The 13,795-nt window shown below is 52.1% G+C and overlaps 1 protein-coding gene across 1 annotated transcript in view; it reads right to left on the bottom strand.

Moving 5' to 3' along the window:
• The window catches only part of CMIP (c-Maf inducing protein), a 205,301-nt gene that overhangs the window by 88,554 nt on the left and 102,952 nt on the right, over positions 1–13,795 (bottom strand). The window lies entirely within an intron of this gene.

Consider the following 13,795-nt stretch of genomic DNA (forward strand, 5'->3'; position numbering starts at 1 on the left):
TCCACCGGGATCCACCCAGCCTGACCACCCCACTCGCCTGTCCATTCCGCTTCCAAATCCATGCCGTGTTTCTCTGGACCACCCACTTGCCTGAACATTCTCCACTGGACCCACCCCGCCTGACCACCCCACTGCCCTGGCCACTCTTCGATCAGCCTCTGATGCGTTCCATCCAACTACTCCTGCTCTCCTGAGCTCCTACAACCCTGACAGTATCTCACCCTGCTCATGGTCCACAGGGTCCGTGCTGACCGCTCCCAGGCCAATCTCAAATCTTTCTCCTACTACAGACTGAGTTGTGTCTTTCCCCTACAAAAGCATGTGCTCACTCTCTAATTTCCAGAGCCTGCGAACATGACCTTTTGTTTGGACAGAGGGTCTTTGAAAATGTTAGCAGTCACACCAAAGTTAAATTAAGCCAGGCCCGTGTCTTTCCTGGGTTCTGGTTTCTGCTGGAGGTCCTGTGACCCTGGCCTGTCCCTGTCAATCCTCCTCTTTCATAAGACACTGGTCTCACAGGACTGACACTCCTGACCTTGTGAACTAGTACTACGCTCAAAGAAAGAAGACCATTTCCAAACAACGTCATGTTCACAGGTACAGAGGTTAAGACCTCCGTGTATCTTTCTGGAAAACACACTTCAATTCACAAATGCGCCCCTAACAGAAGACAAGGAAGAAGACAGTCGCTCCACCACGCCAAACAAGGCAGGCGACAAGTACCCGCGCTAAAACGCCAACACCTGGGAGGACTACAGGGGTGTATGGTGACCACCAAGGAATAGGCCGGATTCTCATTTTCTAAGAGTCCATGTTGGGAATACAAGGAGTTCTAGAGACTTCTACCTCCCACCACAGCCTCCTTGAGACTCAGACGTAGGCCACAGGCCCTGGGCCCATACCAATCCCTCTAATCCCACAGACCCACAAACGAGGAGCGCTGGTGGTGCACTGATTAAACCGCCAACTGCTAACAGGCAGGTACTGCAGAGAGAACTTCCGACAGTCCAGCTTCTGGGATTATGTGCGCAGAATGCAGGTGGGATAAATCAAACACCGAATCTACTGCCTTCTAGATGATTCTGACAGAGATCCTCCAGCAAGTTTCTGATGCCATAAATCTTCTCCCAAAGATTAGCTGGTGGATTTCAACTAGGGACCATCTGGTCCACAGCCCAGCATTTAACGTTTTATCCCACAGGAGTAAGAACGGTGCAAGGACACGAGGCAGACAAGCCCCTTTCCTGATCTGAAGGCAGTGTCCCCTGGCTCTGTTCATGCAACTGCCTCCTGGTCTACGTGTGGGTTTTATCTGAGCACAATGAAGGGTTCTGGGGTCCCCACTCTTTGCAATGTGAACCAGAATTTGTGAAGAGCCACACAGTCGAATGCCTTTGCAGAACCAATTGCTACGCACAGTCCTGTACAGGCAGGAGACTTAGACAAAAAGAAAACGCAAGTTCTCGTCCCTAAACCAGAGCTAGACACCTTCCAACTCTCAGAGGTGTAGCTGGGAGGGCCGGAGGCAGGTGGACAGCTCCCTTCTAAAGGTGAAAGGATGCTGTGACATGCTACATGGCTCCACTTACATGACAATTCTAAGCAAAACACCATCGGGACAGAAACCAGATCAGGGATTTCTAGGGGCTGGAGGATGAGGAAGGACTGATAGGAGACAGAGACGGGGACGTTCTGGGGGTGTTTTGGTGGTGGTTACCCAACTGTGTATGCTTGGCAAATCTCACACCGATGAGGATTAGTTTACTGTATGCAAATTACAACTCCATAAGCCGGTCCTTAAGAGTGCACAAATACTGTGAAGAGAAATATACAACGAGGAAGACAAGGGTCGGCATAATATCACTAAGGAAAGGGAGGAGTGAGCAGAGAAGGACTGAGGGAAATCAGAATAACAGGGAGGAAGAGGGGAGAGTGGGCATGGAAACCGATGTTACAGAACAAAATGTGTATAAATGGTTGAATAAAAAAAAAAAATTCAAGGGGAGCTCTGGTGGCCTAGTGGCAAGAAGCTGCACTGCAATCCCAGAGGCGCACGGTTCAAATCCACCAGATGCTCTGCCGGGGAAGGGAGGGACAATCTCCTCCTGTACCAGTCAGATCTGATTTGACGGTACACACACACACACACACACACACACAAATAAATAAAGTAATAATAAAAAAAATCAAAGAGTGAGAAGAGTCACTCTAAATAACGCATAAATGGGAAAGAAAATTTGGGTTATCTGGAATGAGAACTTCCCTGTAAAATCCCATCAAGACCACCGCCCCTTAGTATGTGCCCTTCCTGATTATTTATAATTTTTCTTTAATTGTTGTGCACTGTGCATTCACGTACATTGTGTTTTGTACATGTGCTTTGTATTTTTTACAACCATTAGACTTTACATAATTAATTATCGCTGCTCTATGCCTATTATCACTCCATCTTATCAAGTCTGCATTGAACCTTTTCCGTTTCCTCACCGGCCCCACTAAGCTCTCCCCCAGAAGCACACGTCCCTCCCTCGCTGTGCTGGGCTTCGCAGATAAATCTCCCCTCGCCCCTACAAACTCAAGGTCTGCAGCCACCCTGACAGATTAGGGCCACTGGTGCCGTCTTTCCAACTTCAAGTGCTCCCTTCAGAAGCGGCAGCTGGGCTCTATCTTGGCCATTCTCAAACACGTCCCCCGTTTCCATCAGGCTCCTGCACACTGAGCCCCTACCGTCCGGCGCCAGCGTTAACCCCTTCCGGGCACCGGGAAATCCATGAACTCCTGTGATGACCTGCTTTAATGCCAGGTCTGGAACCGAACCTGTCATCTCTCTAAGGTATCAGAACTGTTCTCTGAGCGGCTGTCCGCTGGGCGGCCACCATTTATCTCAGCACTGCCCGTGTCCCTCCCCATTGGACAGTTCTGCGTTCCAGTTCAAGCCACTAGAAACAGCTCTGAAGTGAACACCCCTGTGAAGCATGTTTTTCTACCCTATATTTAGGATTATTTCCTTAGGCCACATTCCCAGAAATGGAATTACTGGTACAAAGGGTAAGCGCATATTTTCTGTCATTGCCAAATTGCTCTCATTAAAGCGATATTAGCGAAGACGGGGGAGGCCTGGCTCGGGCGAGGCCGCTGGCCTGGCAGGGTCTGTGTCCAGGTAAGCGCTGGCGACTGCTCGCTGTCAAGCTCCCATGACCGCCATGTGGGCATCAGGACGCACAAGCTGGGATCTGGCTCCTGGGGACAATGACTTCCCGTGGGGGTCGGGGAGCCCCTCCTTTGTCCTCAGCCCCGGGGGACTGAGTGTCTAGGCTATGTCTTTGGTGTGCCGGGCCAGGGAGCGGACGCTCTGGCCTGTCACTGTTTCAAAGCTGCAGTTCTTCCGTGTGCCCACACTCGTGCCACAGAAGCTGGGCCTTGAGGATCCCAGGGGCCCATGAGACCCTCAGAGCCTGTCATTCTCAACTGTCATCCTTAAAAGGTACCCTCTCGGTGGCTTGGATTGGGGTGGGGTGCGTTCAGTTCCCCCAGCTGCACGTACTTGTCAGTAACGACTGAAAGGTACACACTCTCTCGGAGAAATGTCACTGGGACCACTAAGGAGGCACCATGCTGCCTGGGGCCATGCTAATGAAGTTATTACTATTTCATTTAAACTTAAAATTATGATAAGGTGAGTGGTGCTGCATTTATCCCCACGCTACAAAAGCGTAAACTGAGGCACAGAGGGGCTACGGCATCCACAGGCAGGATGCAGTCCCAAGACCACCCCCCATCCCACGCTCCCAAACACTTCCTGGCCGAAGCCGAATTCTCACCAGTACACTTTTGTACACACACACTGCAAAGCAGACTCTGGGGAAAGGAGTAGAAACAAGGCACAGAGCAGGGCTGGAACCTGTACCGGGGGGTCCAGGAGCTGGACACCCCAAGAGGTACCCCTGCTGAGGGCCTGGCAGACCCCTGTGACACCCGAAGCCTGGCTCCGCCCCAAAGGCAAACACCACCAGGCGCTCCTCTGGGAAAGGACTGTCAAAATATTGTGACGTGCTTATTTTCACAGAGGGAAAATGCAGCTGGCAAAGCCAAGCAACAGGTGACAAGTGGCGGCTGGACGGGTCACTCTGGGCCCTTGTCCAGATGCTGGCCCTGGCCCCTCCCACTGTGGCTGCAAATCAGCAATCATTAACGCACTGTGTATTACACAGACGGTGCAGCCTAGGTAAATAACACGCAGACCCTGCGGCCTCACAGAAGTGAGGGGATTATGTGAGAAGCCGCTCAGCATGGCACGTGCACACACACATGCACACCCCCCCACACACACACACACGTCTTGTGGCATCTCCAAAAGCGAACAGTGGTCTCACTGGACCTCATTCAGTAGCTCAGAAATGTTACTTCTGACCCTAGTTGTTTAATAAAGGTCTAAGCCCTGGTCCAGAAGGCAGAGATCAATAGGTCCACAGGAACCAGAAAAGACACACTGAAACTGCTGGCTCTGGGCAGTGCACGGCTGGGCGGAGGGTCGGGGAGTACCGTGGGGCTCACCTGCACCCAGGTATGTATCGCAGAGATGGGACAGAGGGTCAGGAAAGGGGTGGGGGAATGCGCTCAGGGCTGACACTAATGGGTCACACACAGGCAGGCTGGGGCGGGCAGCCTTCACTGTCCACGTGAGCCCAGAGCCTGGGTGCGGGCCTCGCCTGAAGCTGGGTGGTGGACAGTGCAGTGCACTGGCCCAGCCTTTCAGGGCCCCGAATGGGGGTCTGGCCTACAGTGCTGGTGGCCTCCTCCAGGCTCACCCCCAGCAGAGCAGCACCTGAGGAGGGCAGAGGGCAGGGCCATTCGAGGCCACCACACGGTTGGCGGACGTGCTCCGCAGCAGGTGAGGAGCCTACAGGCTCACTGTCCACGAGTCTGGCTCAGCTCTGGCAGCTGACCCCTTTTATGGCCAAGTGGCTCCAGAGGGTCAATAACAGAGAGAAAGACGGACCTGCCACATTCGGACCTTCCCACCAGAATCTTCCTCACGAGCCTGAGAACACAGGCGAGACTCTGGGCCCCCAGGGCCTGGTGCGTGGCATCCTTGGGCGCACGACTGAACATCTTGAGGGCTGGACAAAGAATGGCTCAGAGCCAGCGCCTGCCCGCTCACTGAGGGGCAGACACTTCACAGATGACAGCAGCCAGTATGGGAGGCGCGGGCGACGGTGTGCCAACCTCAGGAATTCCACTCATGGAATGCCAAGGACAAGGGAGAGGAAACCAACGCCATGTGTCTTCTCTTCCTGCTTTCTTTCTAGGACAACTTTATACCAGGGCTGTCTGAAGGGTGAGCAGCTGAGGGTTAGGGTCCCACTGAGGGACCCGCCAGGCCGCTGCTCCCAATGTCCCCTCTGAGGACCGACTCCAAGCTTGACCCTAAATTCCACGGGAGCCACAGACCAGTTCTGCAGAAATTTCCCAGAGACACATGGGGGAAACGCCTCAGGCATGTTTCTAAATGAAACCAAATGATGGGCAGAGAGGAACGTGGGGGCTGTTCCCCGAGACCCCACGTCCACTGGGAAATGACCCAGGAGGAGAGCCGCTCAGGCTCTGGTGGCCCTGACCTGCCCTGCCCTGTCCCTGACATAATGGGATGGAGTTCATCATGGGATGAACTGAAGTCACATGCAGAGAGGCAGAGCGTGGCATAAGGAATGGTGGGACAGTGTCTTCTGCCAACACACCCTTCTAGAAAATGCCAGGAGCTACTCTGTCACAGGGTGTCACTCCAAGTGGTGAATGGCCCACCAATGCAACACCATGCAGCAGGTAGGCTACCCATTTCACAGATGCATCAATGAAACACTAGAGGCTAAGACACTCGTATGCAGTGGAGCCAAGGCTTATATCCTGACTTGTTAAATGCTACTCTATGTTCCCCCAAAGGCCCGAATGATGATCTTCACGCTGGCCACAACAGAACCCCACTGGGTCCACATTCACGAAGCCCAGGTGGGGTGGCGTGTCAAGCACTGGACGGCTGCCTGAAAGGTTGGTCGTTTGAACTCACAGGTGTTTCCATAAAGATCTCAGCCCTGGGGACCCATGGGCAGTTCTACTCTGCCCTGTGGGTCACTATGAGTAAGTATGTACTGGATGGTAGTGGGGGTCTGGTCTGGGCCCCCAAACCAGGAGGGGGAGAAGGAAGGCAGGAGAAGGGGAAGGAAGAGGCCTTAGGAGAAGAACAGGTACAAGTGCGAGGCGATACCGACCCAGCCGCAACCACCTCTGCCAGCCTCGGCCATGGACTCGGGAACCTCCAGAGGCACCCTAAACTAAATCTCCCTCACTCTCCGCTCAAAACCAACCAACCAACCAACCAACCAACCAACCAACTCACAAAGACCCTATGCCACTTTGCACACGCTCAAATTTGAATGGCAAACAGACACATGAAGAAATGCTCCAAATCACTGGCAATAAGAGAGATGCAAATCAATGAGGGACCATCTCACTCCAGTAAGAGTGGCAAAGTGTAACGTGGCAGCAAGTAATAGATGCTGGAGAGGATGTGGCGAGAAAGGAACTCTTATACATTGTTGGTGGGATTGTAAGATGGTGCAAACATTCTGGAAGGCAGTTTGGCACTTCCTCAAAAAGGTGATATAGAAATTCCATATGACCCAGCTATTTCACCACTTGGAATATACCCTGAAAATATGAGAACTGAGGCATAAACTGAGATTTGTACACCAATGTTCACAGCAGCATTATTCACCATCGCAAGAACATGGAAACAGCCCAAATGTTTAACCACAAACGAATGGATTGAGAAATTATGGTACATTCACACAATGGAATACTATGCAGCACACAGGAGCAATGATTTTGTAAATTACTGCCTAATGTGAGAGGGACTGGAGAGTGTTATACTGAGTGAACTAACTCAGTCCCACAAGGATAAATACTGCATAAAACTGTTACTGTAGAATGAGTATAAGGATCCAGGAGGGGTGGGAGAGGCTGGAAGCAGAGGGATGTGGATGTGCAGGGGGAAGAGGGGATTAATCATTGGGTTGTACAATTTGATGGGTGGGGTGGGGTGGGAAATTGAAAGAATTCATTTGAATTTGTATTAGAATTTTATAAATAAACTAGTAGAAAAAGAAATTAAAAAATTAAAAGAAAAAAAAAAGATACGCCCAAGCGTTGATTAGGACGCAGTGAATCCCCATATATTGCTACTGAGAACACCAACGTGTTTAAGAGCTTCAGAAAATGACCTGACAGCACCTGGTAAATAAATGCTCAACACCTCCACTTCTAGATATGGTCCCCACAAACGTGTACATATGTTCATCAAGACAAGCTCCCAAGTTCACAGCCACACCCCCCAAGCGCCCAGCAGTGGTAAATGGATAATAACTTACAGCGTGCTGGCCAGTGAAGCCCGCACGGCCTCGAGAACGGGTGAATCCCAGCACTGCACTGCGCCCAGGCCGTGAACAGGCATCAAGCGCCAGCCGCTGCTTTCCAGGACGGCCCACCTTGACAGTGGAGGACCAACCACCGGGCCCCCGGCAGGTGCTTCCGCAGGTGCAGTGAGGCGTGCATGCTCCCCTCTCAGGAAACAAAAGGCCCCCTTATGCCTGCCCACCAGCCTTTCAGATCGAGGCCTCGTAAACACAAGCCTGACAACTAGTACAGCAGATGGGACACGCTGTCTAGGAGCACACCGACAGCAGACAGGCAGACGAACCACGCAGATTTTCTTCATTCAGCCTCATCTTTCTACTTTTTCCCTTTGGGGGAACTAGCACCAGATCCCAACACAGCACACGTGAATCCCTATGTTTGGAGAACTCTCCGGACTGGCAGTCAATAGCCTATATTCTCCACCTTCTTGTCGTCTTTTGACCAACGTGCAGCACCTACACAGCTCCTATTCCCAATGAGTGGCCGAGCGGGGGGTTATTAGGAATCTGTGTGAAGCAGAGACGCCGATATGGGGGCCTGGGGGCTCAGGAGAGGAGGGGACAAGGAACTGTGCTGTGAGGTCCATTCAAGAATCCTCCAGAGACCACGGGGCCTTTGAGCAGAGTTCTGAAGGGTGAGTAAGAGCCCCCTCAGGCAGAGAGAGGTTGTTGAGGAAGATGAGTCAGAACAATGAGTCAGACGCAGACGAAGGAGGGCCTTGACAGCCAGGCTACAGTGCCAGAGTCCTCGCTGGTTGCCTGGGGAACACGGAGCCTCCAAGAACTCAACTCCCCCAGCACGTGAGGCACTGAGCTGCCAAGGCTGAGCCGCCTTGTAAGCCGTGACTCACTGGACAGCTCCCCGGGACCACTGCTGCCACGGGCCTTTTGGGCCTGTGTGACCATGTGCACCTCCAGCAGCTTCCACTGTCCTCGGTTACCATGGCAGCTCACCATGGCAACAGCGGCAAGCCACCATCCTCTAGTGAGGAGAAGGCATCGCCTGTCTGTTGGGCCACCTATGTCTTCAGGGAAGGACTTGGCATGACTGTCGCTGTTACTGAGAGAAGCTCTTTTAAATCTCATATAATCCAAACAGTGGTGTGCACGCTGTTATTTCCATTTCAGCAGCTCATGGGCCTAATCGTTCCCAAGTCCCACCTCCACCGGAACATACAGAAGGACCTGAAGACGAAATGCTTGGAAGGAACCAGCACCACTTCCCTCAAGCACACCCTCCAGTCCTTTTGGGAAGACTGCAATATGATGGACCACAAGCTACTGGGAGAGAATGCTACGTCCCAGTTCAAGCACAGGCTCATTCCATAAACTGAGCAGAGATGCTGTGTCACGGGCACTTGCAAATTCTAGGGTTTGACCTGGACTTCTCTGAGAAAAGATAATGCACTGTTCAGTTTGACACATCTGGAGACAACAACCGAGTGGCTGATTCAAAGCCTCTGCTCTTCCCATACTAGGCAATCAGAGAAGGTTCCAAGACGAGGGGTGTCCAGCTTGCACCCAGGGTCCCCGGGGCTCCATCCTGGAAGGGATGTAAAGAACCAGGGCTTCTACTTCGAGGACAGAAAATCACTTCTTGCACCTAGTCACGTGCTTCCTGTTCAGGTGATGGATGATGGTGGGCCGGTCTGTGTACTCAAGCAGGACTGAAGAAGACCAGTGTCTCCTGTGGAATGCACCAAGGCTCGCGTGACCCGGTAGTACTCTAATCAATCTATGCTGACGTGCTCAACGTCAGATCCATCCCCTCATCACCTTCCCCCGCAGAAGCTGGGGACCAGTGTGGGGGTGAGGAGGTCATTCTTCTGACAGAGAAGGATGGAATATGCACACACAGAGAGTCATGAGTGTCAAATATAGAGACATACAGAGAGTCAAATACAGACACATACACACTGGGTTGTTCCACACCTTAAAATACAGAACTGAAAAACTACAGGAAGAGGCTAGTTTTTGTTTGGTGTTTTTTGAACATATTTTTAAAATTTTGTATTTGCTTGTAAAACTCGTATATATTATGTTTCACACATTCTTTCATATTTTGCTTCATGCACTCATTCCCACCCACTGCATTTTATAAAACCAATCACCACTCATCGATGCCCACTATCGCCCCATTTTTTCACATCCCCCCTGTTCTTTCCTTACTCCATCACCCCTTCTCTCCACCCAACAAACTCTACGACCCCGTGATTCCCCTCCTCCCCTCTCTCAGGCCCCGGGCTCCCTCCCCTTCCCCCTTTGGACTTTTAAATATCATCTTACTAGTTATCCTTCTTTTTCACAATGATAATCTTATGCGGTATTGTTCTTCTGAGACTGAGTTATTAGTTCACTCAGCATAACGGTCTCTACCATCTCCTGTGATACACAGTTTTTGTCATTTCTGAAGGATATCTAGGCTGCTGTTTCTATTTTCCTGTAAATAATGTTGCTGTGAACATCAGTGCAGAAATCTCCATTTGTGTCTCAGTGTATATTCCTAACAGTGGAATAGCTGGGTAATATAGAATTTCTATGTTCAAACTTTTTGAGAAAACGCCAATATATATTCCAGATAGGTTGTACCATTTTACAATCTCATCAACAGTGTACGAGAATGTCAATCTCTCCACATCCACCGAGAGGCTATTTTGTGACCTTCACACATGCAGCTGATTCAATCACCAAACATTTATTGAGCTCTTTATGTATGCCATGGACAGCTTCCAATGAGTTTCAAATGTTGGAGATTCGCCTTGAAACAAAACAGACAAAACTACCTTCCCTTTACAGCCTATACTGTCATATGATGCCTGTCTGGCCCCGCCCTCTTGATGACCTCTGGCTCCTCAAGGTCACCACCCGGGTTGACCCATCTGCTCCCAGCGGGCATTCCCTGCGGTCTGCCCAGGCCTGGTCTGGAGCCACCACCACTGCTGGTGTCCACACTCAAAGCTCTTAGTCATTGGTCATCACCTGCAAGGCTGGTACTCGGTTAAGTTGCTAAAGTCTAACAAGATACGTCTTGCCCCTGGAGTTCACGGCTCTCTTTCCGCATCTTCCCTATTCTAGTTCCAGCTCTTCTCTATTTTATTTGGGAATTCTGAAAGGGTTTGGGTTTCTTGCCTCCAGTATTACTCCCTACATTCCCTGAAAAACACTGTCCTAAAGCCCAAGTCAGCTGCACTGCCCCTCTGCTCAAAGGCCTTCAACAATACAGCTTTGCCTCCAGGGGAAAATCCAGCCACGTCTTGGCAGTCAGCCTCTTCTACAGAATAGGAGGAACCCTGAGTGTTTCTACAGAGACGCAGACAAGAAATGAGTTTGGGTTCAAAGACGACAATGTGTGTACCGATAACTCAACCAGGACGTGTGGAAAGGTCTCGGCACTGCCCAACCACAGCGAGTTCTCCGCAAGGCTCACTGTTGCCAATGACTTCGGGCTAAAGCAGCAAAGACCACTGGCTGAGAAAGGAACCGGAGTCAGCCCAGGAGGGGTCAGGCTGGTGGCCGACTGCACCGCGGGTCACAGAACAGAGGCGCCTTTGGTGCCAGCTGGGAGAACAGCTGTCTGGGAGGCCCCAGCCCTGACCTTGGGGGAGCACCAGTGACACGGGGGGCCGTTCTCACAGACAGGAGGCCCCAGACTTTCCCAGCGCTGCCCACCACGCACGGGGAGACAAAGAGGCCACGCAGCCCAGATGTTGGCCGAGGCCCGCTGGCAACCCCAGGAACAATTCCCTCTTTCACTGTCCAGTCAGACGGCCAAGGTCAGGAGCGACGGGAGCCAGTGCTTACCCTCCCAGTGCCAAGGACCTTCGCAGCAATTTCAGTCATTCTAAATAGAAACACCCACTCTTTCCTCAGACGTTCTCAACAGACAGTGAGGAAGACCCCGTGCCCTTTCCCCCGAAGACACGTCCTGAGCTCGGGGACAGCAAGGTGCCACCACCAGGGGGTACAGCTGGTGGAGGACCCTGGCCCTGCACTCAATGTCCCATAAGTTGTGTATTTTTGCACTGTTTGCATGTTCTGTCTTTTCTTTCTTTCCCCTCAAACTGCAGGCTGTCATCTGAGACGCCGGTCACTTCAAGTGTCCGCATGTCCTAATCTGCTGTGTCTAATGTCATGGTCTTGGTCGCTTGTCAGGGCTGTGCTGGGTGCAGGGAGCGCCCTCCGGTGGCAGAAGCACGAGAGTGCAGGGGAGGCAGCTCCCGGGGGGCCCTCACCTCCCCGGCCTGGCTTGGTTGGGATCAGTCTGTCGGCTGGAAAGTGGCCTCGGAAGAAGTGGGGTGTTCTCAGTTTACTGGCAGCAAGGCCACTCGCAGCTGACCCAAGCAGCAGCATTCCCTGTGGCAGCAAACATTCCCACTGAGCACGCGGGAGGAATGAAGGCCTCTCGTTGCCTTTCAGGGCAGGGTCAGGGGTCTCAGAGGAGCCGCCACTGATCACCCTGTCCAGCCATGACCGCCTGCCCAGCTCCACCCTGATAGTGGACCTTAAGAGCATCCCCTGGCCCGACCTAGCAGGCCGAGCTCTGGACGAGCACGTCAGCACTCCTATATGGGGGGGGGGTACCTGCCCTTCTGGGGAGACTCTCGGGGAAGAGGTGAACAGCTGGAGCAGGACTACAGCAAGAGTGTATGGGGCTCTGGGGGCCAGACGCCCAGGGTTCAAGTCCCCGCCCGACCACTTGAATCCCTGCTATGGTATTACGAATAGATGACTCTGAATTATGCTTGTTGTTGTTATTGTGTGCCGGTAAGTCAGAACAGACGCAGAGCTGACCCTCCAGTGGGCTTTCAGAGGCGGTAAATCACATGGGAGATGACTGTCCATCTTTCTCCCATGGAGCAGCAGGAAGATTTGAACCCATGTCTCTGGGAGTGCAGGCTAGCTTCTTAACCCTAGCCCACAGGAGCTCCTTTTGAACTGAGGTGGTCAGGAATACTGAAGGTCCCATGGACTGCCAGACGAACAAACATCTGTCCTGGGGAAAGTGAGCCAAAATGTCCCTTAGGAGTGAAGTTAGACTACATGTCACATCCAACATGAAGGACCAGACTCTGGAGAAGAGCAGCATGCTTGGCAGAGCCAGTGGGGGAAAAGGAAGCCGCCCTCAACAGGACGGGCCGACACAGTGGGCACAATGGGCTTACGCACAGCAGCAACTGAGAAGGTGGCCTCGGACCGGGAAGGGTTCTGTCCTGCTAGACACGGAGTCAGAGCCCGCTCGAGGTCACCTACCAAACTGTGTGACAGACACGACAGCAAAGGCGTCACTTTGAAGACAAAAGTACACCTAACTTTAAACCCCTGATGGTATTTTCAATCCCCTCACGTGTATGCAGAAGCTGGATAAAGAATAAGGAAGACAACAGTCTAAAATAAAAGCAAGGAACAATCAAGTAAAAGAGCTGAAAAGAAGATTTCAAACAGAAGGACGACATAAGCAGTACAATGAAATAAGTCAAAAGGGGCATTTCCCAAGCTGAAAGAAGTGAAAAAATCTGGCGCCTGGTCTGCGACACTGCAAGAATCTATGGGTGAATACCGAGTGGTGCAGGCAGTATCAAAAGAAGGTGGAAGGAACACAGACATTTCTTTCTCAGAGGAAGTAAACAATGGGTGTCTTACAGTTAAAGTGTTAGATCCGATGAGAAATGGTCAGCCCTACCTTCTCGGGTTGTTAAGGGGATTAAAAGAAGGAACATATCGAAAGTTCACTTACAAGCATCAGACAGCAAAGCGAGCACTTAAAAGAACCTGCTCTTATTCTGGAATGTTCCAGAATTCAGCGAGCCGGTGAACTTTACACATTCACTGAAACGACCACAGCACAGGCAAGACACACACTCCCTGCCCTGAGAGCCGGTCAGTGACCCCAGGCTCACACAGGGCGGAAGGGCACGAGGTAGGACCTGAACTCAGAACACCCACCAGCTCGTCGCACAAGCCCAGCGTCCTGCTGCGGCGTCTTGGTCAAGGTGTCATGCTGGCAGTGTTCAGGTGTCCCTCGGGGACCCTGGGAAGGAGGAGACCTGCAAAGAGGAGCCTCGCGGGCCGGCCATGTTTACTCCACACTCACGGATGACGGCAGCCTCCAGGGGGACCTTCCTTCCTGGGGACCCAGATCACGGCTCTGGGGAGCCCTGGCCTAGTCTCGGGGGTGGTGCCTTCTGTCACCTGCAGCCTTTCTAGAAAAGTGACACGGCTGCCCCTGCTGTCAGCACGGAGGGTGAAGGAAGGTCAGTGCCCAGAATGTTCTGAGATTGGCAGGCCTTTAGAGACCATGATCCACCTCTGTGAGACCGTGCCCCAGC

Source organism: Elephantulus edwardii, unplaced genomic scaffold, assembly GCF_000299155.1.
Source record: "Elephantulus edwardii isolate Elephantulus edwardi_28Jun2011 unplaced genomic scaffold, EleEdw1.0 scaffold00072, whole genome shotgun sequence".
NCBI lineage: Eukaryota > Metazoa > Chordata > Mammalia > Macroscelidea > Macroscelididae > Elephantulus > Elephantulus edwardii.